This window comes from Panthera pardus, unplaced genomic scaffold (assembly GCF_024362965.1).
Source record: "Panthera pardus isolate Hobbes unplaced genomic scaffold, ASM2436296v1 HiC_scaffold_24, whole genome shotgun sequence".
In the NCBI taxonomy this organism is placed as follows: domain Eukaryota; kingdom Metazoa; phylum Chordata; class Mammalia; order Carnivora; family Felidae; genus Panthera; species Panthera pardus.
Genome location: NW_026526810.1, coordinates 108,786,100 through 108,811,507, shown reverse-complemented (window position 1 = coordinate 108,811,507; position 25,408 = coordinate 108,786,100). Strand labels below are relative to the sequence as shown.

At 40.2% G+C, this 25,408-nt stretch overlaps 1 protein-coding gene across 13 annotated transcripts in view; it reads right to left on the bottom strand.

Moving 5' to 3' along the window:
* Positions 1–25,408, bottom strand: part of SIPA1L1 (signal induced proliferation associated 1 like 1) — a 362,796-nt gene that overhangs the window by 238,506 nt on the left and 98,882 nt on the right. For 3 of the 13 annotated variants that reach the window (XM_053889555.1, XM_053889552.1, XM_019451363.2), the window contains one exon: positions 14,465–14,557. The exons of the other annotated variants lie outside the window; for them this stretch is intronic. The gene's annotated coding sequence lies outside the window, so the exon portion shown is untranslated. The remainder of the gene's footprint in view (positions 1–14,464; positions 14,558–25,408) is intronic. 13 annotated transcript variants of the gene reach the window in all.

Here is a 25,408-nt window from a genome sequence, read left to right as displayed (position 1 = left end):
AGAAATACCATGTGATCTAGTAATTCTACTTGTGGATGTTTACCCAAAGAAAATGAAAACACTGATTCAAAAAGCCAGATGCATCCCTATGTTTACTGCAGCCTTTTTAACAACAGCTAAGATTGGAAAAAACTTAAGTGTCCAGTGATAATAAATGGATAAAGAAGAGGCGGTATACATATACAATGGAATATTACTCAGCCATCAAGAAGAATGAAATCTTGCCATTTGTGACAACACAGATGGCCCTAGAGGCTATTATGCCAAGTGAAATAAATCTGCTAAAGACAAATACCATACGATTTCACTCTTATGTGGAATCTAAAAAAAAACAAAAAAAAAACCCCAAACAACAATAACAAAAACAGACTCAAAAATACAGAGAACAAACCGGTGGTTGCCAGTGGTGGAGCAGTGGTGTGGTGGTCGCAACAAATGAAGAGAATTAAGAGGTATAAACTTCTGGTTACAGAATAAGTAAGTCAGAGGAATGAGAAGTACACCAGACGGTGTATAGTCAATATGGTCAATAACATTGTAACAATTTTTTTATAGTGACAGATGGTAACTACACTTACTGAGGCATTTCCTAAAGTATATAATTCTTGACTCAGTGTGTTGTACACCTGAAACTAGTAACAGTGAATGTCAATTATACCTCAGTTAAGAAAAAAAAAAAAAAAAAAGACCTGAACACACACTTTACCTAAAAGAGTATACAAATGACTGCAGGCAAGCTCATGAGAAAATGTTCATCAGCATTAGGGAAATGCAGATTAAAACCACAGTGAGATACCACTTCACATCTCTACTAGAAAGGCTAAAATAAAAATTACTGATAATATCCAGTGCTGGCAAGGATGTCAGGCACCTGAAACCAACAGTAATGATGATAATAACATCGCTGCTGGGAATACAAACTGATAGTTAACTCTGGAAAATGGTTAACATTTCTTTCAAAGTTAAATGTACGCCTACCACATAACCCAGCCATTCCACTCCCAAGTATTTACCCGAGAGAAAGAAAAGCATGTGTTCATGTAAAGACCTGTACTAAAAGGCTCATAGGTAGCCCTACCTGTAATACCCACAAATCACAACAACCCAAATATTCTTCAGTGAGTTAATGGACACACACGCAGTGATACTTCCACACGATGGAATAGTACTCAGGGATTAAAAGGAATATGCTATCAATACCCACCCCTGGGAAGACATGACACTGAAAGAAGGAAGTCCGCTTCAAAACATTACACACCACATGCTTCCCTTTAAACAACATCTTTGCAAACGCTAAACTACAGAGGTAGAGAACACATCAGTGGTTGCCAGGATTTAGGGGGTGGGAGAGAATGTAGCATAAGGACACTTTCGGAGGGGAGGAAGCAGCTGTGGAACAGTTGAATAAATCTACACGTGTGTTAAAACCCACAGAACTTGTACAGCCAAATGAAACAAAACAACACAAAACAAAAGCAATTTTAACCCAGGTTAATCTTTTATCCAACATAAAAATATCTCAAATTTGCAACAACATCTTTGCATAACTAAATTGTGTAAATAACTGTACTGAATATAACCACAGAAATGGGTTTTACAGACAATGGAACATGGAGTATTAAACATTATTCAAGCCAAGTTTATTTATAAAACATTTCAATAGACACCAAAAAACTATTTCTTCCTAATGTTAACTGTTCAATCACACACACACACACACACACACACACACACACACACACACACACACACACTAGGACTGTTCAACAGCAAGGAAACCAACACTCAACAGGAGCCAACAGTTCTCGTCATTCAGGCATCTGGATTTGGAGATGCTGGTGCTGCAAAGCAGGCGAATCATCAGGGAACCGGATGCAGAACCTTGGAGCCATCCAAAGGGTGCCCACTACCACTGGGTCCATTCTCTGGCCACATGGGGTTTCCACAAACCTCCACTTCCTCAACAGGGAGCACTGGCACATACAGTTTGCTTTAAAGCTCGAAGAGTATGTATACAAAAGAAAAGGTCCAGGAAACCAGTTTCACTGAGAACACCTGCATGCTGCCATCATTACTGCCACAAATGGGCGGGTGCATGAGCAGCGTGCCCGAGCCCGGCCCGAAATTCCACACGCCTCGTTAGAACTGCTGCTCTACTCCATGGGTGAGCGGAGGGACGGACCGCTCTCGACCGCCACTGCTAAGCTGACATGATCCAACCCTGGACTACAGTGCCGTGATAGAATCATTTTTAAAGACACATCTCTGCACTATTTCTGTCAAAACAGGTTAGTCTTCCATTTCCTCAAGGCATTTTTTATGGAGTCGTTTTCACCTATTTCAAAGAAAGCAGTAACCATTAAAAGAGTTAATCCAGATGTCATCCCGTCCCACTTTCAGTGATACCCCTCTCCTTTCCTAGTAGGCCCTACATGATTTAGTGCTGGCCACTCAATAGTGTCAAGGAATCAAAACTATGTTACTTTAAAAAGTATCTTTTTTTTTAAGAGACAGAAAGAGAGTGCATGAGCAAGGGAGGGGCGAGGGAGACAGAGATTCTTAAGCAGGCTCCACACCAACACAGGGGATTGATCCCACAACCCTGGGATCACGACCTGAACCAAAATCGAGAGTTGGACACTTAACCAACTAAACCACGCAGGCACCCCAAAAAGTATTCTTAAAATAGAATTTTTAATGATGAAGCTGTGAATGTTTTCTTTCCTTTCTATTTTTCTCTACTTTTCAAAGGCTCTCTCTACTGAGGCATTAAAATAGTTGAATTCCGAGGCGCCTGGGTGGCTCAGTCGGTTAAGCGTCCGACTTCAGCTCAGGTCATGATCTCATGGTCCGTGGGTTCGAGCCCCACGTCGGGCTCTGTGCTGACAGCTCAGAGCCTGGAGCCTGTTTCAGATTCTGTGTCTCCCTCTCTCTGTGACCCTCCCCCGTTCATGCTCTGTCTCAAAAATAAATAAACGTTAAAAAAAAATTTTTTTAAGTAAATAAATAAATAAAATAGTTGAATTCCCTTTCTTCTACTCCTAACATAATTTGCCATAAATTATGGTTATGACCATTATCTTTTCGTTATGACTAATCTTGGGGAAACCCTAATTTTTGATCTAATATCCCACCATCACCACCAAAGGGGGTGGGGATAAGATACACTAAACTTTCAGATAACATTGCTCTCACCCAGTATTACAAAAAAAATTCAATTATAAATGTAAGGTTGAGTCTGGATATTTCTAAAGGGGAGAAACTCTTCCTTGATGTGTTTAACTTGCTTGAGAACAGTACAGAGGAAGAGATGAGCATTTAATAAGCCTGTTTTGATTATAATATTTCAAGCCTGAAGTATACATTACATTATTTTTTAGAAAGTGATACTTCTTAGAGGCACCTGGGTGGCTCAGTGGGTTAAGGGTCCAATTCTTAGCTCAGCTCAGGTCTTGATATCAAGGTCATGAGTTCAAGTCCCGGGGGCTAGCCTCATGCTAGATGTGAAGCCTACTTAAATAAATATCTATTATTTGTATTAGTCTCAGCCAACAAAGACACTCTGAGTTCAAAATAAAATCAGTACACAGGAATTCACACACACATTATTTTTTTAAAGGAAAACTCATTCATTTTACATGATTTAGAGAGAAGTTTGAAAAAACATTTTTTTTCCAGGCTGGAATATATTAGCAAGGCCTCCGGGCAAAAATGCAAGTTAGAAAATCAGGACTAAGAATGTAACAGTAAACAGTCAAATGGAGAAAAGAAAACTAGATGCCATTATGTGAGGACACCACACAATTTCTCAGGGGAGAAATTTCGAAAGCTCCTAGGTATTGACGGCACAGGTACATCAGTGTGCAGTGTGTGGCAGAGAAGTCCTAACTAAACAACAACAGGGTCGACTGAGATACTCCACAAATCCCTTACGACTAAAATACTCTCAGTCTATAATTATGGCACAAGATTGACATCTTTTTTTTTTTAACGTGTATTTTTGAGACAGAGGGAGACAGAGTGCGAGTGGGGGAGGGGCAGAGAGAGAGGGAGACACAGAATCAGAAGCAGCCTCCAGGCTCCGAGCTGTCAGCACAGAGCCTGATGCGGGGCTCGAACCCACGAACCGTGAGATCATGACCTGAGCCGAAGTTGGACGCTTAACTGACTAAGCCACCCAGGCACCCTGAGATTGAGCCTGGGAGCTTCTTAAGGTTTTGCCTTCTTCATCACTCTAGCTGGTGCCTGGTACCTAAGAGATACTCAAGAAATGCCTGCTGAATAGGAAGAATGTAAAAAGAAATTCTACTAAGAAAAGGACCATAACCCCTGGTGGATGTTATCTGCTGTTCCCCGGAAGCACACCCCTGCATCACAACACCTCCTCCTCTGGAGGAGTCTTGTAACTGCACCATCGTTCCACAAAGGAAAACAATTTTCTCAGACAAAATTCACTCGTCAGTTCATTTCATAGTTGATAATAGCTGGTACCGAGAGAAGTCTCAGCTCTGCCAATTTTTCACAGCTCATTAGGGTTTGCGTTATCAACACGACCTTCAACCTGTGGTTCTTTGTAGGAATCTTTTAAAGCCAAGTATCAATTTTATAGCTCCCGTGTTAATTAAAGCTGATTACCACAACCCATAAGGCTACTGACCAAATGCCTCAAGTCACAACAGGCTGACAGCAAACAAGAGAGGAAGGGCCCCTCTGCACCCCCAGCACCAAGGGAGTCCCACACAAGAAGCTCCGGGTCAGCCGCGCCCCAAACGGGAGACTTGACTGTCTGACACAGGACCTAACACAAGGGTCCCAGCTTCAACCCCGATGTTGAATGTCAGTAAATTTTAGTTTCTTAGAACTGCTTAATAACAGCTCTACTATTTTCTTCCTGCTCCCCAACACATGCACCCCTTCTGGAAAACATAAACCTAGGCTCCTTCTGATAGCATTTCTGCTCTCTTTAAGTAAGCTCTACCCACTGACGTGGGGCTCAAACTCATGACTCCAAGATCCAGAGTCACACGTTCCACTGACCGAGCCAGCCAGGCGCCCCTCAAGTTCTTGTTTCAAAGACAGACTTGTACCTCACCCAGTTTATTTAACCTTTTACCCACAAGCAGTTCCTCAGTTTAGGACTTTTAAGCCAGATTCCTATTACCACTTCTTTCCATACCAAACTTTGCTGGAGAAAAGACTGGAATACATTGCCAGGAGCAGAAAGACCAACAGATTCAGAATCATAAAACCTGGGTTCAAAACCTGCCGTTACCCACCATGTAACCTGGGGTAGGGAAATGACCCTCTCTGAGACTCCATTTCTTTGTTTCTAAAAGGAGGAAAATTCTAGTTTGTTCACCTTACTTGGTTATTATAAAGATTAATATCTATTGTAAATTATTAATAACAACCATGGAGATTAAAAGCAATTTTATGGGGCACCTGGGTGGCTCAGTAGGTTAAGCATCCAACTTCGACTCAGGTCATGATCTCAGAGCTCGTGAGTTCAAGCCCTGTGTCAGGCTCTGTGCTGACTGCTCAGAGCCTGGAGCCTGCTTCAGATTCTGTGTCTCCCTCTCTCTGTTCCTCTCCTGTCTGTGCTCTGTCTCTCTCTCAAAAATAAATAAAGACTAAAAACAAAAAAAATTTTTTTAATTAAAACCACTTTTATTTGTATACTTATAAATACTAACATGTTAATTATATATTATGTCATCTTTATTATTATACAGATGAACACTAAAATTATATATGTATGTACATTATATAACAATAAAGGTAATTTTGTTTGTATTTTTAATTATAAGCAGTTAATAATTATTTCAAAGACAAAAAGTAACTTTTACTGTTTTATTCATGTTCCCTCTTACTTAAGTCCTTCTATGACGTACTACCTCTCAACAGCAACCAAGTTCAAAAGGCCTCTTTGTTAAAGCTTCAAATCATCCACTGCTGTAATATAATAAAGTACTATGTAATTACAGAAATAACGCAAGTGGAAAACTACAAATGTTAAAGTATAAAACATAAACTCAGAAGTCGCCCACAGCCCTACCACCCAGAGGTAAACTCTTAATATCGTGGCACAGGTTTTCAGAGATCGTGTAAAATGCTTTGTACCCTTTGCAGTTTCACATCATCCTGTGCACATTTCTCCATGTAGTTCAGGGCTCCTCCAAACTCAGATGCCCAATCATCAGGTAACAGTCTTCCACGCGTTCAAGTCACAACTGAACCAGTTTACACTATCTGATGGATAGGGTACATCTAATTTTTACATTACAAAAATTAAAGTGATCAACATCCCTCAACATAAATTTTTATGAATTAAAAAGAAAAACGTTTTTGCCATCAAGTCCAAGAAGTGGTAAAGCAGGACATGAGCATTTTGATGGCTTTTGGCACAACAGACTGCTTTTCACAAAGTCCACCCAGTAAAACCCCACTGAACTAAGGTAACAGGATGATAATTGATTTAGAAACTGGAAAGGCTAAGTTAGCAGAGAACCCCTCAACACACTACACAGCTTAGCCATCTAATTTGAAATGTACAGTCTTTTACCATTTTCCTGAAGTAGAGTGAATGTCTTTTCCGTGAATAACAGGCCTCCAGACTGACTACAGGCTAGTCATTCTTACACAAATCACAAGCAAAAAGCATCATCCACAACTCCCAATCTCCCTTTTTTATTAGAATGGAATACACACTCGCAGGCCTTCAGGAAACAAGCTGAGAATCCTTACAGAAGTTTAACTACTCCCCCATTCCTTTAGAGTTGCCATGACCATACCTAACTTAATAGCATTCTTTTTGGAGGCCTGCCTTTGGAAGCTTTGAAAAGTGTTTAGCATATTTTTGTAGAAAAACAATACATTTAGTCAAATTACATACAATTTCCTATTATGTAATTACACAATAACAAGTACGACTGACCAAAACGGGCTTTTGTTAAAAATGAAACCAATTCTTGATCAACATTCAACTCAACCAGCAGACCTAGAAGGACTGAGAGCCCACAGCGTGGCTGCCTCAATGAGCCTGGCGGGAGGAGGAGAAAGGGAGACGGAAGTCACCCAAGAGAGCTCTCGTCTCTCAGCCCTTTGCAAATATGGAGTATTGTGTGTTAAGAGGCATTTTTTAAGCTTTACATGTATATGTAGGGGCAGTATACACCTACACAGACACAGGTAGTCCCTGAGCTCAGGGAAAGAGCAGAGCACATGTTAGCGTTGAACAGACTTGCTCAACGGAAGCCAAGAGCAGCCAACCGAGCTCCCTCTCCTACTCCTCTCCTACAACCAACCTCCAACCTCCAACCTCCAGGCTTGGTCCCCGTCTCTGGCCCCTTTCTTTCTAAACTCAGTCATCAGCTGAATTCACCCTGTCTCAAAGCTTCAAATACCAAGTACACAGTGAAGACTCTCAAATCTGAAACTCCAGATGCATGTCAAAGAGCAGAATGCGGATGCCTCACCCCCCAGATCTGCTCCATTCACCAGACCAGAAGCTGCCACCACCATCCACTCAGGCCAAGTGGCTGCTGTCCTTGACTATTCCCGTTTGTTATCTCCGCATCCAACATGATAGTAATTCCTAGCACTTCTTCGTGTGTTTGTGAATATATTCCCTCTCTTTAAAATGTAAGGGGATGTCTAGAGGAGAAGGACCCCAACTTATTTCACAGATCTATCTCCAGCCCCCCAGAGTAGTCTCGGGTACACAGTCTTCGATAAACACTGTTGAGTGAAAAGAACTCCTCAAAACTTTCAGACTCCTCTACAAAGTTTTCCACGTATAGTTGGAAGACCAGAAGAAAATCTTCCAACCCCTTTTGAAATACACAGTATTCGCGCCTTGGGCATGACAACAGACTACTTACCCCAACACCCTCATTTTACAGATATGACCCTTAGGGTCCCAAAACCTTTACAAAATTTACCCAAGATCGCGAGAACACATAAATCTAATGACATACAAGCAGCTCCGCCAAATGATCACCACAGGCAGACCTCCTCCTTGTGATTATATACATTTCTTTCAAGTATTTGGAGAGCAGAACTGGCTAATATCAGAGATGCTTATTTTTTCATTTTGAGGTATGTAAGAGGCTTCTTGCAGTGTCCCCAGCTGCACAGCCACTTGAAAAGCCCACAGCTAGTCTGGAGACTGCTTAAGTGCCAGAGAATAATCCACAGCAGACAGAAACTAAAAGCCTCCTTGCCTGGATTAAAAATCCCAAAGTCACTGCAGGAAGCTGTTGTTGCTAACTGCTCCTCCTTCTTTTACAAACCCTTCCCTATTAGAATCCACTGTGACTTTCTAGTACAGATAGAGTGTAGCTGGGTGTCTATAATCTGGCACCTGTCGTTTGGCTTCATATTCAGCTGTCCAAACGTTCTTTATAAATTGCAGTAATGGAAGTTTCCCCCCACCGCAGCTACAAAGCTCCCCAAGGTAAACTTCTCAAAGGTATGAAGTCATGTTACCACCTCACCGGCTTTATCATTTCCCTATCCTGATCTAAATACCCTGGTGTTTACAAAGCTTGTGGTATCACATCATGGGGCTTCCCTGACACAGTGTAAGGGGCCTGCCAGGCACCCCCAGCCGCTGCTACTAGCTCAGGGCCAGAGCCACGGAGGCAGTCGAGGTTGGCCAGCCGCCCATCGGCCCCCCAGCTCCTACTCACCTAACCACATCAATCTCCTGGCTAGGGCTGAGCATAATGTGTGTGAACTCATCCACTGCATGATGAAGGGTTCTGTTTGTTGTTGTTTGTTTGTTTATTTCAGAGACAGAGAGAGAGCAAGTGGGGAAGAGGGAGGGAGGGAGGAAGGGAGGGAGGGAGGGAGGCAGGGAGGGAGGGAGAGAGAGAGAGAGAGAAAGAAAGAGAGAGAGAGAGGGAGAATCTTAAGCAGGCTCCACTCTCAGCAAGGAACCCAATGAGGGGCTCGATCCCATGACCATGAAATCATGACCTGAGCTGAAATCAAGTCAGACACTCAACCAAATGAACCACCTGCCCTCTAAGGTCAAAATTCACCTTTTATACTTCTTCATTCCCCCTCTGCTTTTACTGTAAAAGATTCACACTTTTTCACTTACACATTGCTATATAATACTCAATTGTGTATACCTCCTTTTGGGTACCTATGTAAGTATGATGCAAGCTTTCAAAGTAGTAACCATGCTTTTTATTCCTTTTGTAAGCCCCAGGGAATCTAGATTAATATGTAGCATGAAAGCTATTCCACAAGTATCACTGACTGATCAAGACATCACTGACTTATTTTAAAAGAACTGGGACTGATTGTAGGAGAAGCTCCTGTAACGCACACATCTACCTATTTCACGCTTTACAGTCTTGCTCATTTGTCCTTACTATGTGCCAGGCACTGTCCTAAGCACTTTATGTTAATTTGTATCATTCTCCTAACAAGGTACATACTATTATCACTATGATTACTATTTTACAAAGGACGAAATTGAAGCACAGAGAGATTAAGTAACTTGCCCAACATCACAGAGCTGGTAAGCGGTATAGGTAAGATTTGAATCCAGGCAGCCTGGTTCCGAAGTTAATGCACTAAACCTCTATGCATGACATAGTCTGCAAGAATAACACATTATACTTGAAAATATATGGGCCAGATTTTGCTTCTTCAGATTTTAAGTTGTGGCAGTAATCACATTTTTTTGATTTGACACAACGCAATCCGCACTTTTTTAAATCACAAAAAATACAATGATTTTAATATGCTCCTAAATAACACATTTAGATTTGGGCTTTGCATGCTGTTTATACTAGGAAGTGCATCTGCTCTTGGCATTAAACATGACAAGCTATTTTATGATTACACAATAGAATGCCAGTGCCATCATCTGATCAAACAAATAGTGAATGATTAATGCCTCTTCGTAGAGAAATTTCTTTTTAAACATATTAACATATAAATAGCTAAGCAAATATTACTTGATTCGGATAACCTAATATGTACAAAGACAAGAAAGTTCTTTACCTATAAAGAATAGTCAACACTCACTTCGACACAGCAACATCCAATGGTGGTTTGTAAATACCCACACACGGTGTTGACTCAAAGAATCACCTACCAACTGTCATTAATGCTGACATAAACCTGGACACTGAGATGGCAATGAAATCTATGGTTGGTTTCACATGACAATTAAAAGTGTTGCAGCCAGAAAATTTTTCTGCAGAAATGTTCTAAAACCTCGTCTGTGAGTTGTAGGACAGAGCCAGTTTCACTTACTTCCTTAAAATTATGAGCTACTTACATGTATCAGTAACTGATTTATAGATCAAAAGCACTTAGCAAAACTTCACTCAATCAAAATGAAGAGAACAAATATGAAGCAGAAAATCGTTCTCAAAATATACTGAAAGAACAAATAACTAAGTCCATTAAATCTGGTTCCTATGCACAGTATAGAAGAGTTTGTAAAAACTAACTGGTCAATGTGCTTGAGACTATAAACATCCATTTTAATCCATTTTAATCAGAAAGAGTAGCAAACATTCGGCAGAACAAATACTATTTAAGAAAAAGGATTTAATTTGTTCATAATGCACAGGAATCTCCACTTAGGCAGAATTTTTAGATTAAAAAAACTAACATAACCTTGCTAAGAGGCTACAATTAGAACACAGCGACTTTTTTTACTGTTGCTTTCAGCATGGCTCCATTAAATGCCTGTTGTTTATCTATACAAATAAAGAGCAGCCTGAGAACTGTCCCACTTTCTTTGAGAGTTAACAACTGAAGCTAATGTTTCCTTAGTGAGAAGGCCACTCTGGAAGAGTGCTGTGAACCTGGCCCGTTTCCCTTGCAGCAGACACAAGCCCGATTTGCAGCAGGGGCAACACCAGCTTTGCGAGGGAATCTCAGTGTCCTTAAGTGATGCATGTGAACAGTCTTAGTGATGCTCATCTGCTCAGCTCAAAACAAAGGACAGTCTTTCTCCCCAATCAACAGCAAGCTTCCAATGTGTTTAATCATACATTCTAATGGAGGGCAGTCCAATGACAGAGTGAAGCTTCCTTAAGAGTAACATTAGCTTCCTCCTGTCCGGCTCACCTCTGCGTACCTCTCACATCCAATACAGGGAGCCCCTTGTCTTCCCCCAGAGGACTCCACACGTATCTCAGAATTGACTGAATCACCAGCACGCTGTAGCGTTACTTATTTCAACCCAGACACATGCAAGGACTTGCGTGAAATCGCCACTCAGATTTACTAGAGAACTGGAGTGGGTTCCCCCACATGACCCCCAAGTGTGTACTGTGAAAGTCTCTCTTTATTTGTGCTTGAAAAAGAGACTTGTGAGAAATACAATGCGTGCAGCATAGCTAGCACCTAGTAAACACTCAAAACACAGACCCTCAAGGAAACATCGATTGCTGAGAATTCTCTTGAGCCTTAGATGCTAGAACTAGTGATGTTACTACAATGTCAGAGAGAGGCATTAAGTAGTAGGAATAAGCGATAACCCTGAGACATCTGAACGCTGATAGCAGTTTTGAGCCCCGTACCGTATCTAGTAAAAACAAGTAATTAGGCCAGGTTAAATAGCTGAGTCCATTTGATCATTTCACTTCAATTTCTTAGCACAAGAGGATTTAGTACCTTAACAGGCAAATCACACCAGGCAACTTCACAGGACATTTGTACATAAACACTACATCTCTCCCCGATAAAACATACGCAACATCAAGGTTGCAGTCTTGTTCCGCACTTAACACCTCCGGTTTCTTTATGGGGATAAACATGGTCACCAAAAGAACATTTGTTTGTTGGCAACAATGTGGTGTGTTTTTTTTGTGACAATGGAAATACATCTCAAAAAGGTTTAGAGCAACATGGTATATACAGATACGACCTACCATATAGTTTCATCATGATCATCTATAAAAGGTTCTAAAATTATAAATCAAATTTACTATTACATGCAATGGCTACAGTGCCAAATTCTCAGAGAGCCAAAATCCTCACTTATAAAATAGAGGTAATATCTCTCTTAAAGAATGAGTATCACTAAGATGGCATGTGAATAAAATCATTTCAACGTGGAACACAGACCTAAGCTAAAACCATGAAGCTTTCAGAAGAAAACACAGAAAATTCTCAAGGTGAGGGGGCAGGCAAAGGCTTCCTACGACACAGGAATAACCATTTTTTAAAACTGATACATTAGATCTAGTCCTATTTAAAACTTTTGATTATCCAATGACATTATTAAAAAAAAACTGGGGAAAATCATGGCAAAATATAAATCTAAAAAAAGAAGGAACAGCATGTGGGCTCTGTAAGGAACCCCTGCACCCAGTAAGAAGATGTTCACTGTAGCTTGTTTATAATAGCCTGTGTGGGAGGAGACAGCTCCACAGAGGAAGAGGAGATGCTGGAAATTTCTCTCCTGCAAAGAAGAAAAGGCTAGCAGCTAGACTGCCCAGAAGACTACTTGAGGGAGAAGACAGGAAATAAAAACTAAACAGATACAGGACAGTCTGAACTCCTAAAAAATACCCTGGACACAGTGCCAGTCAACACACATTTAAAACTAATTTGGATTTAAAGTAGTGGTTGTGTTGTTCTTAGACTGGTTTCAAAGAGCTTCTATCCAATTTTAATGCTGGAAGCGATCATTCTTACTTAGGTTCATTCAACTCTCCAAATCAAGAAACATGTATTTGCATGGAAAATATATTTTACTTAAGAAACTAGATTCACATCATATCACATTTTAGACATTTTCTCTTCTGCCTAAAAATAAACTTTAACTCTTTTACGGCACTAGGCCATGAAAAGAAGGATGCAAAGTAATATGAAATGGCATGGAGTTGCCAATAATCATTAAAGTTTTTCAACCATAATCCCTGAGCTGTGATTTTATATAATCATACATTTGGTTCTGTCTAGACATGTTAGACTGGCAAAGCATACCACCCTACCCCACAAGCACTGGCAGACCAATATGATAATAAACAGTTATCCACTGTAGCATTACAGGATGTGAAATTGATAGTTTTAAAATGTAGATGTTAACTACTTATAACAATAAGAATTATGACGCTTTCTGTAAGGTTTTTTTTTGGTTTTTTTTTTTTTATGCTTCAAGTTTTTATTTCAATTCCAGTTACTTAACATACAGGATAACACTGGTTTCATCAGAAGAATTTAGTGATTCGTCACTTACATAGAACACTCAGTGCTCATCATATCAAATGCCCTCCTTAATGCCCATCCCCCTACCCGCCTCCCTCCAGCAACCCTGTTTGTTCTCTGGAGCTAAGAGTCTCTTTCTTAGGGTTTTACTGACAGTTTTTCTAACGCAATCTAAACACATTATGAACGATGGGTCAGTTACTGTGTCCCTGTACTTTCTCATTTGCTTGACCCTTCTCTCTGCTCTCTGCCCGGCAGTGTGCAAGGGCCGCTTTGCTACTACCCACACACTGTGTTCTTGCACAGTTACACCACACACTGACTTGAGATGCTATTTCATACAAATTAGTGAAAGAATTCTCTAAACTCCAAGGTTCTGTCTCACAGGACTATTAGAACCTGTTTAAACTACCAGTTAAAAAAGGATACCACATGTGAAAACGAAATAGCCTACCTTTTTCCCTGTCGACTGCTAAAGGGGAAAACCGCACAATTTCTAAGTACCGTTAACACCATAGTAAATGAAAGTGTTTTGACCAAAGTAGCTAAGATGTCAAATCAACAAATACTGTTACATAAAGGATTAGGGACAACTGAAGTATATCATTTGAAGCTAAAACAAGGATGTATCCTATCACCATAAAATGTGAGGAGAGAAGCATAAATACACAGAAGAAAACAGGGAAGAACAATTTAACACAGTGGGTCAGGCACTGAAGCAAACAGACGTGGGTTCAATTCCCAGCTCAGCCACTGACGAGTGATGTAATCTTGTCAAAATCGGTTAGCCTTACAAGTAACATCAGGATGTTGGTCAACATCTCATAGGATGATGTGGAGGTTAAATAAGATCATGAAGGCAAAAATCTAGCAAACTTCTGGGTACAAATTATTCAATAATGATTAACTATTATTATTGTACCTAAAATTTCCTCAATAAGGATTTTGAATTACTAAAAGGCTAGAAGAGAACAAAATCTCATCACATAAAAAATGCCAATTAAAGACTTCTAGTTTAGGAAGTTTATCTTGTGGGCTCAACAGTGTTGTGGAAAGTCAACAGAATTTTAAATTTTAAATGAGTAATTGAGGCAGTGAGAATAAGCCCTTCTTCTCCTTTTCTTCCGATCCAATTTAAGAGAAAGGATGAAGGGGAAAACAAAACAAAAACGACGATTTTTGAATCAGCCATTACAGGAATCATTCATGTGGTCAAACAATGGCACACCTACAATCATAGCTAAAGGTAAAACCATTTTCACGTAAAGTCACAAACCTGCACACTCAGCTCCTCTTGCTTGTAAACCAGCTGGTTGCAGTTACACTACAATGATTTTCTGGGGCAGGCTGCAACTAACTGAGCAAGTACCTGTGCGTGATAAAAATAGGAACTTAGTACAAAGCACAACATTCTATTCCATTTAATTCTTCATTCGTGCTCCACTCACAAAGAATGTGTGCCAGGCTCTGACAAATATTAACATGATAATAAGGGCAACCCTGCAGGGAAAAGAGCATCTATGAAAAGTGTAAAGAAGGCACGGACGGCCTAGGATGTCCCGTCTCATGCAGCACACGTTTCTGAACCTCCACAGTGAGAGGGCAGAGAAGGCCCGTAAGTGGGGGTGACACCGAGTAGGTGAGGCCAGAGCTAAAAGTAAAAGGGGCTTTGCCTAAGCTTCATCCTAAACATTACGGTTTTACAACACATACCATTTTTTGTTGATAGGGTAAAATTCTCAAATTTTATCTACAGTACTCATTTAATTAGCATATTTATTCACAGTCATAAAAAGATAAACTATGTAGTAGCTTTGCCCGGACCCAGACACCAGTTTCGAAGTATCCATATTCTGTCTCCCCGTCAAAGGTAGTTCCAAGGCCACCTTCTCCAGAAAGCGTTTCCTGATAGACGTCAGCTGAAAGTTGTCATCTGCTATGAATTCCTGCGGCATTTTGCCCCAGGCTAAATACCTCATACCGGTTGCCCTTTCTACCTCGTATTAAGGTTACCTTCCTATATGTCTTAGGTCTCCATAAGAACTCGGGTCCCTTGGGAGCTGGTTCATATATGATTTACCTAGGACAGAGAGTCCTGCAGGAGCTGCAGCGTTCAAAACAAACAAATTAACAAATGCATGCTTTTGTTCCCTTAAGATTGAAGCTTGGCCATAAATTTCTCTAACTTCATCACCTTTACTGGTGGTATTAGCGTTTACTGAAAAATGTGTCTTTAATCAGGATGATTACTTGAAAACCTCGGCACAGTATGAGAGAGAATGAGGCTAGAAGAACAATTTTCTCCATAAAATACCCTACGTGGCCTTCATCTGAGATTCAAACACCAGCACTCCATTTTTATATGTTACTGGTACCCCCAGGGCATCTAAAGAGTTGACAGAGTTGTTCAACTTAAACCAAAGGTCCTAAATACTATGATTTTCCATCATATAATCATAAAATCAGAGTTAGGAAATTGCCCCTCACACTTACTCATCATGTGGCCTTTTTCAAGGCCTCAACTTCCTCATATATGAAACAGGTGTAACATTACCTATTTCACACTACTGGTGAGGATTCAGCAAGAAAACATGACAATGCTTGGCATCAAGCCTGGGTACACAGGACTTGCTCAGTACCAGTGTTATTTCCAGATGGCAGACTGAAGTTCTACCATGAGGTCTCCCTATTCTAAGACCAGTAATTTGATAATTAAAGGATGTCTTAGTTTCCTTTTATGATCCAAAAAAGTTAATACTAAAAGCCAGGAACTGGATGCCAAGACTACCAGTCTTCTTCAGATATTCCGTGTAGCGATTAGACCCAGACTTAAGTCTCAAATCCACTTTCCATCTGCATTAAATTTACTTGCAATTTTCTACTGTAGAGTGAGATTCTTTTAAAAGTTACTCTGAATAAAACGGGGTGAGTCATTCTTGATATACAGGTCTAAAGAAAATCAGCACACAAAAGCCCAAAAGTTTTCCCTTTCGGATTTCTTAAATTGAATTCTTTGGCCAACATTTAATCAGTCATGATGTAAAACGAATAGGTAACTTGAAATATTTCACAGTGTCAAACATTTGCTCAATATAGAACAGAAAATCACATAAACTGCTTGGATCATCAAGCAGCACCATTTGGATGCATGACAAGTTGTATCTATTAATGACTGCCCCACTTAAATGATCCAGAAGAATCGACTTCGGGTCTGGCGATTTGAAGAACTTGGGCGTACAACACGCCCTCGGTGCCAGAGGAAGGTAACCGTTTCTGTTACTGCTAACATGAAGTTGATTAGCACAAGATTTAATAACATAAGATTTCCTCAGAAGGGAATTTATTCAGATCAAAGCGCAATTCCTCACTAGTCCTCAGGAAAATGCAATCCAAACAAACAATGGACACCACCCCACAGCCACTAGAATGGCTAAAAGGAAAAACTAAAAATTAAGTGTTGGTGAAGATGTGGAGCCACTGGCAGTCTCGAACACCATTAACAACGGTGACCTGGTATAACTACTTTACAATGTTCTGTGTTACCTACAAAAACTGAACAAACACATAACACAACCCCAGTTACCCATTCCTAGATATAGATGCCCAACAGAAATGTGCACCTCGGTGCCCAAGAAACACATACAGAATGGGCCCACAACAGCATTAGCTGTGATGGCAAAAACTGCACACACACACACACACACACACACACACACACAAAACATGTTCAGTATAAATAAATAAATTGCGGTAGAGTTACATGTCAGAATACTACATGGGGAGAGAGAAAACCTGTTATACCCACAAATATAATATTGAGCAAAGGAAACCAGACTAAGAGCACATACCGTATTACTCCATTTTTATAAAATTCATAACCAGACACAGCTAGCCCATGGTGATGTAAGTCAAAACAGTGGTCACCTTTCCTTGTATTGGGGAAAGAGGGTGAGGAAGGGTGATGGAATGGGAGAATAGATGAGGAAGCTTTTAGAATTAGATAACATTCTAATTTTTAAGTTAGGTAATGGTTACACATATGTGCTGAGTTTACAAAAGTTTATCAACGTAGAAAGCTTAGAGTCTGTGTGCTTTTCTGTGTGCATGTTACACTTCATTTTTTTTATTTATAAGAAAAACATCAAACTATTTGTGAGTGCATGTATCTATATATTTTATATAAGTATAAAAAAATAAATATATTTGGAGGAATAGAGCGCTTTTTCTTCATAAAGTTGGCATTGTGTACAATTCCTAACATGCATTTCTCTTATTATAGCATGACTATTTTCCCTTCTCTCAAATATTTTAGGATGTACATTTTTATGGACACATTGCTGGATACCGTATTGAATAGAGCCATAAATTACTGCACATAATTTCCAAATTTTTGCCTTAAGCAATGCTGCAGTGAACGAATGGTACAGACATGTTTGTACATACTCTCCATTTCACTAAGACAAATTCCTAGAAATTCCTGGGGCCAAAGTATACATTTAAACATGCTACAAGTGTACAATAACTCTAGAAAAATTTTCATCAGTATTGTTTAAGAAATCTTAGGGGCGCCTGGGTGGCTCAGTCGGTTGAGGGTCTGACTTCGGCTCAGGTCATGATCTCACAGTCCGTGAGTTCGAGCCCCGCGTCGGGCTCTGTGCTGACAGCTCAGAGCCTGGAGCCTGTTTCAGATTCTGTGTCTCCCTCTCTCTCTGACCCTCCCCCGTTCATGCTCTCTGTCTCAAAAATAAATAAATGTTAAAAAAAAAAAAAAAAAGAAAGAAAGAAATCTTAGTCATCATTTATTTATACTTAACTATATGAAAAACCTGGCAACCCAGACTAAATAACTTCTCTGAAGTTATGCTTAATTAATGGCCTCCTCTTCTTACAAAGATTTTAGAGCATTTTACATAAATGGGTACAGAAACCTGGGAAAATACTCTCTAGCTATAAATGGATACCCTGAGAAATAAATCTATTGACATCAGTTATAGGACTGACCAAAAATCAATGAAGTCTCAAAACAGAAACATAACAATATAAAACCAAATAAAAAATCGCATCCATGTATTTTTACGTTGTAGGTGTATGTTGCATACATGTATTTTTATGTTGTAGGTGTAGAAAAATTATATAAGGGCATTTAACAAAATGTTAAAATATACTGTTGGGTTTAGGATCTGGGTAATTTTTACTTTATTTTTTTAATTTCCTTTTATTTGTTTGTGTTATTTACAATGAACACATGTCATTGTTAAGATTAAAAACTAAGCTAGAAGATCTGAGAAAAATACAGTCCCCTGATAGAAAATAAGACAACAGACGTCTTCTTCCTGCTCACAAAACAAATGAAACTGGTGACAGAGAACTTTCTCAGTCTTTAAGATTTTTCTCCCATAGACTTCTCATCAGTCTTCTGGCATATGACACAGGGTTTTTCAACAAAGCACATGGCAGCAGAACAAGTAAGGAAAGAAAAGCAGCAGGAAACTGGCACCTCCACAAACACAAAAAAGTCATGCTTAGATGAGACGTTCTCCACCCCGCCTCCAAACCTGAGCCAGTGGTGCTGACTCTGCACCGTACACAGAAAATGTGGGCATTTTCTGCTAGGAAAGTCATTCTTGGTTCCTGTGATGGAATTAAATATATGGATATTTCCTGGTTTGCTATCAAAATCATCATGACTTCCAGGTACTCTCTATCTGAACAAAAAAAAAGAGCTGGAGACTTCCCTGTTGCAGGAAGCGTAGCCTTAGGTCTAACGTTCATTATATCCTAGAGACCCACAGAGGTGAATTCCACTCCCTAGGAACACAGGAATAAGCTACTCACCAGGTAGCATTTTACCCATTATCTCAATTACCTTTCCTAAGAGAACGAAGGTTACTTCATTTGTTCAGAGAGAAAAACAAAAGCCATGTGGAGTTTTCTATCCCAGCCAATCAAATCATCCACACTGAGCTACGGAATTGGAACCAAAACTAGAATCTAAATATTCCTTCCTTCGGGATAGTGTCTTGCTTATCAATGGCAATTAAAAACAGAGCTTTAGCAAACCAAAGATCGAAACCCTAATATCAAAACAGCTGCAGCCTTCTTGGTGTCCCTTTGGTTTCAACCACCACCAAGAAAGTCGCTCAGTCCTGACTCCAGCAGCAACTCTCCCACTTTGGAACAGGCTGGCTCAAAGAGTAAGCACCCCACTGAGAGTAACGGCCTTGTTCTCCCAGCCTAACTTCAAACAAGACAAAACAGCCACAATGTGTTGTCACATTTTTTTTTTTTTTTTTTACAACTGGATTTTAAATGCAGGCTGTTATGAAGAGTCTCTTGGCTACAGTTCAAAGGACCAAGAACATCCTAATGCAAAAACATTTTCAGCTTCCCCAAATTCTACTTCTTTCAGCCAATTTCAGTAAGTTCTCTTTATCTCAACTAAAAAATTCATGTTATTCTTGTTTTAAGTGTCCAGAGCCTCTTCCAAATAACAGAATTCCAGTGGCTAGAGTTAGCACACAGGCCATTTCAAGTGAGTCAATGCCTCAGAACACAACCAGTCCCAGGGGGACCTGCAGTGGGGGATAAGGAGGTGGGTGGTCAAAGTATTAGCCCCTATGAGTTCAATAAATCACCAATCCATGCAGACTCAGCATGATGACTCGATGAACCAGGTGATTAACCAGATGATGGAGAGCAAAAATGATACCAAATCCTAAACCCCAGAAGACAGCCACACCAGACATGCAAAGGACCATTCAACGATAGTAGTAACAGGGCACGAAGTTCGGACCAAGCCCGGGGGCTACCGCAGCCAGCAAGACACATCCAACTGCCCTCGATAAACTCAATGGCTAATGAAGACAAAGACACAGAAGTGGAAATTATAACTGGATACATGCCATAGTCATCATAACTACCATCGTTTCATGAGAGCTTCGAACCTGCTTGTAATTGTACGTATTTTCATTTCAGATTCACAATTACTCTATCACGTGAGTGTTACAAACCTTGGGCAAGTTCTGTGGGCCTTAGTTTCTTCATTTCTAAAACGAAGATAACACCTACTCCATGGGAGTAAGAGTACATGCAAAAGCATGTACAACACTGCCTGACATGTGGCAGGTGATAAAGGTCAGCTCTTATTATTATTATAATCATTGGTGTGGTTGGTGTTATTATCACTGGAAAGACAACCAAGAGAAAAAAGTTAAGACCCCTAAGAGAAAGAAGAACGGTAGCTGCCATATACAGTCAAAGGGCCTCGGACAAGCTCCTTCAGCTTCCTCATGTGTAAAATGGGATGAGGCTACCTGCCCCCTCCTCCTCCTCACAGGGCTGTGCTGAAGGCCACAAGAAAGCATCTTTAGCCAGAGAACACAAAGCCGAAAAAAAAAAAAAAATCAAAAGTAGGGTTTTAAAAAAATCCCAGGACAGCTACGTAAGAAGAAAAACCATGGTAAACTCTCCACTAGCTAGTGACGCCAGATATCATACCGGGAGTCTTGCACCGGCAGGGGGATCAGAACCTCGAGGGAAGTATTTGACCTCACTGTTCCCCATCATTTTAAAGGCAATCCCGAAGTGCTGGGAAATCCAACAGCCCAAAGGCACCACAGGCTCACTTGGGGCACCACGAGGCCACACAGGAGAGACAGATCTAAGCTGCATTTTATTTCAGCTATCAACATCTGAATGAAGTGATTTTCAAGCTTTATTCTTTATTTTATTATGTCTTACAAAGTTTCCTTTCACCACAATACTAATTGTAAAAGTGAATAGAAGATGAAGTTTCCAATTCTGGCTCGTACAACTTCAAACACACATACAAGCTTATGGCACTATTTTAATCTTGTGCTCCGTTCTGGAAGACCACAGACACCGAACAGACAGCTCCAGTCCTGTGAAATTTTCCGAATACGTGCCCTCTCTCTCTGTGGGGTCTACTCAGCTCATCAACTGGCAAATGCACTCTCAATTATGGTTTGAATATTTTAATAATTTCAATTTAAAAATATTAATAATAAGAACATAAATGAGGATTTTTTTTTGTCCCATTCTATTTTCCAAATCCTCCAAAATTAGCACCTATTACTTACCTAGTCAGCAAAAAGGAAGTCTTTAAAATAAACAAAAAGGCAAACTATTTAATTTTAATTAGAAACCCCGGCAAGCTACCTAATATCTATTTATTTATTTTGTTTGGCACAACAACTACAATTAACTGGGACAGAAAATGTATTTTGCAAGAGAAATTCAGGTAAGAAGTATATCTGTCGTCCAGCTGTTAAAATCAACAAATGTCAGAGACTTGTACACTTACCAGTGTTTTACATTTAATTAAGAAGTAATTATGCTAATATTAGTATCAAATGCATATCTCCATACAGCACATATGTATTTAGTTAGCTAACCAGCAGCACAACCAATCAGAGAGAGAATGTCCAGTGCCTACCATTCACAGCAGACTTCAGACAGATGGACAGATTCAGCCAAGCTAAAATCTAATTTGGTTTTCAAACAAATTTTCCAAGAAAGAAACAGTAATCTGTGTAGATAAACAGGATTCAGCTTCAGCTTCTGGCTGATAACTTCTCTCCAGAAAACCAGAGATGGGGGAGAACTGCTTATCTTCCTTAATACGTGGGGTAGACAGTGATCAATCAACAAATACTTTCTCCAAAGGGGGTAAAACTGTACCTGGATTCTAATCCTAGACTCTCATCGAAGCACCAGACAACTGAGTATCTATCCTCTAGGATCACGGAACATGGAGGAGGTCACACTTCTTGAACAACAGAGTTTCTCTAACTTATTCCCTGCCCCAACCCTCTGCATTCAGATACCAGAAATCAAAAGCTCCTACTTGTATTTTCAGCTTGATACACTGATTTTCTTTCTACCTTGGGATACATAAAAACTGTCAATGCAGCAATCAGATTGTATGTTCCTTTCCACTAATTACAATTATTTCACATGAACAAGTTTTCTCTGCCCAAATAGAATATGAGCCCATTTTAAAGTTTTTATACTTTAGTACTTAATTGTTTATACTTAAATTTGGCATCTGCTAGCTTTCACTCAGCCTTCTAACCCTGGGCACCAATAGGCCCTGGGGTAGAGGTCCCTCCATGTTTAGGAACTGGCTCTTACAGGCACAAAACAAGTATAGGCAGCTGCCTAGTCCAGGCCTCGGTGGCAAGGACCACATCATCACCTTCTTCAAAATCTCCCAAAGCTATGAGGATCATTCACAATCCCCTCACATAATACAAAATCTGTAACTCAACAGCACATGGCGGTAAAGTCCAGAGTTGCAAACAAGGAGTGGGTGGCACATACCTCCTGGGCCTGGCTCAACAATGCCTAATGTCAACACCATTCTCCAGAAGCCAGAGAAAAAGAGGTCACCCTTGTTTCTCACAGTCTGGCACAGTACATGGGCCGAGTACAAAAAAAAAAAAAAAAAAAAAAAGAATCACATCTCCTGATCTCCCACGATGAGCAAAAGAAATGTCAACCCGGGAACGGTGTATGGGAAACAGTCTCAGGCACTGAGAGGCTTGGGGCATATTCTTTCCCTATTCTAAGAACTACAACTCAGGAGAGTCTGGGAATTTTTTAAGCTTATGTCTTCCGAAGTTGCTCTGATTTCAAAACATTCTCCTATAAACCCAAAGAAAAGTACTAAATGGCATACTTCTACTTTTTCAGAGTAAATGCTAATTTGATTGAGAATTTTATACCGGTCCCACGGAAGTAAATGAAGTCATTCTTTGTGTCCACAGAGGGCTAGGAAGGGCTGTCGTTCCCAATTATTTGTAAAGGCTCTGGGCACCTGACAGGAGGCTATGGGTATTACTTTCAGAAACATGAATTACCTGGCTGTGTCCCTAATGCACCTGCTAAGTATAGCCAGAAACTAGAGCCCCACCTCAGAGTATCAATCACACACACACACACACAAACAGAACTCTGTAACACCACTGACCTCTACCCTTCAAAAATGTCTTGTTTTGTTTTGTTTTAATGACTATAATAGGATTGCCTGCACAAGAACTGATAACCAAAGAAAAACATGTCCAAGACTGTCTGGATTTCATATGTTATTTATCTCTTGTGGGTCCAACAGATAAAAACTGTAACTCTGGGCTCTTCTTCTCCCTCCCACCTAAGCCAAGTGCCAAGAGGTGGACTCCTGGAGCTCACAGGCTGGGAGAAGACACACCTAATGCAAGTTATTTTCTGCACCAGGAGGAGAAGATGAGTCATTACTGCACCACTACATGGAAGCTGTCCCTGCTGACCCCCTTCCTTTCTAAGACAGAGGTTGCAGCAACTCTAATCACAGCTGCATGTTTCTGCCATCTAATATTTCAAGCTCAGTTTGGTCTTAAAAATCTAAATTCTACACGGAAATCATTCTACTTAACCTGCTTAACATAACAAGATTGTAACCATCAAGAAAAATCACTGAGGGGCACCTGGCCGGCTCAGGTGGAAGAGCACGAGACTCTTGATCTCGGAATTGTGAGTTCGAGCCCCAAGTTGGGTGTGGAGATTACTTAAAAACAAACAAACTTACGGGGTGCCTGAGTGGCTCAGTCGGTTGAGCGTCTGACTTCGGCTCAGGTCATGATCTCACAGTTTGTGGGTTCAAGCTCTGCATCGGGGTCTGGGCTGACAGCTCAGAGCCTGGAGCCTGCTTGGGATTCTGTGTCTCCCTCTCTCTCTGCCCCTCCCCTGCTCATGCTCTGTTTCTCTCTCTGTCAAAAATAAATACACATTAAAAAAAAAAACTTAAAAAGAAAAATCATTGAGTCTTTTTTTTCAACGTTTTTTATTTTTGGGACAGAGAGAGACAGAGCATGAACGGGGGAGGGGCAGAGAGAGAGGGAGACACAGAATCGGAAACAGGCTCCAGGCTCCGAGCCATCAGCCCAGAGCCTGACGCGGGGCTCGAACTCACAGACCGCGAGATCATGACCTGGCTGAAGTCGGACGCTTAACCGACTGTGCCACCCAGGCGCCCCGAAAAATCATTGAGTCTTAACAGCAAGTGTCAAGGAAGGGCACCTGCAAATATATTTGTTGGTTTCCCAAGGGTCCTGTTGCCTAAATCATCTCAAGTACATTAAATATCGACAACATGCTCTGCTTCAATTTGGCATGTGGCACGTGGTTTGAAAACCAATGTCATTTTTACCCCTTCAGAAGCCCATTGGAAGGAATACAAGGAACTACAATAAGTATAGAAAGGTAAAATTCTTTATCGGTGATTAAATTTCAACAGTTTTCAAAACTGATATACTGATTAGCCTAAAAGATAATTTCCTTATAAAAAATATTAGAAACAGTAGGCAGTACCCACTAAGGCCTTATATATAATGCATCAATTATCTCCTACCACTAGATATTGAGCTGCAAAATGTAAAACAGAATTAAGGAAGTCTAAACATTTTCCAGAGACAGAATGACCACTGTGAAATCTCTTACAGTATAAAAATCAAATCTCAGGACTTTTTTTTTTTAATATTTGATTTTATTTATTTACTTTGAGAGAGACAGAGAGAGGGAGAGAGAAAGAATCCCAAGCAGGCTCCGCATTGTCAGCACAGAGCCTGATGCAGGGCCCAAACTCACGAACTGTGTGTGAGATCACGACCCGAGCTGAAATCAAGAGTCGGACTCAGTTAACCAACTGAGCCACCTAGGTGCCCCAAATCTCAGGACTTTTTAAACTTAATACCAACCTATAAGCACAAAATTTATCTCCCACACATTACTATAAACTGGCTCCCAGATGAACGATGCCCAGAAGTTTCCAAGGGATACTCCAACAATCACCTCAGTGTGCAGCATGCCATATTATCATGCTATACCATCTAGAAGAAAATGTAAGCAGTCACAGAAACAAAGGCTCTATTAGCTTGATCAAATCTTCAAATAATCAGCTTTTCCTCATATTCTGCTATCACTCTATCAGAAAACAAATCACATTTAATATTTATACACATTTATTTCAACTTTCCATTAAATGTTAACAAAATAACATTTTTTTTCCATAATTAATTACTAGAATTACAGAAATTAATTCCAAGTTGCCAGGAACAAAAAAAATCTTATTACTGTTCCATGCTTTGGCAAACCTTGTTCTTGCATCTATACTGTGGGCTTTGAGTCAAGTAAAATGAAATCTTGGCTAGAAAGGAGATATATT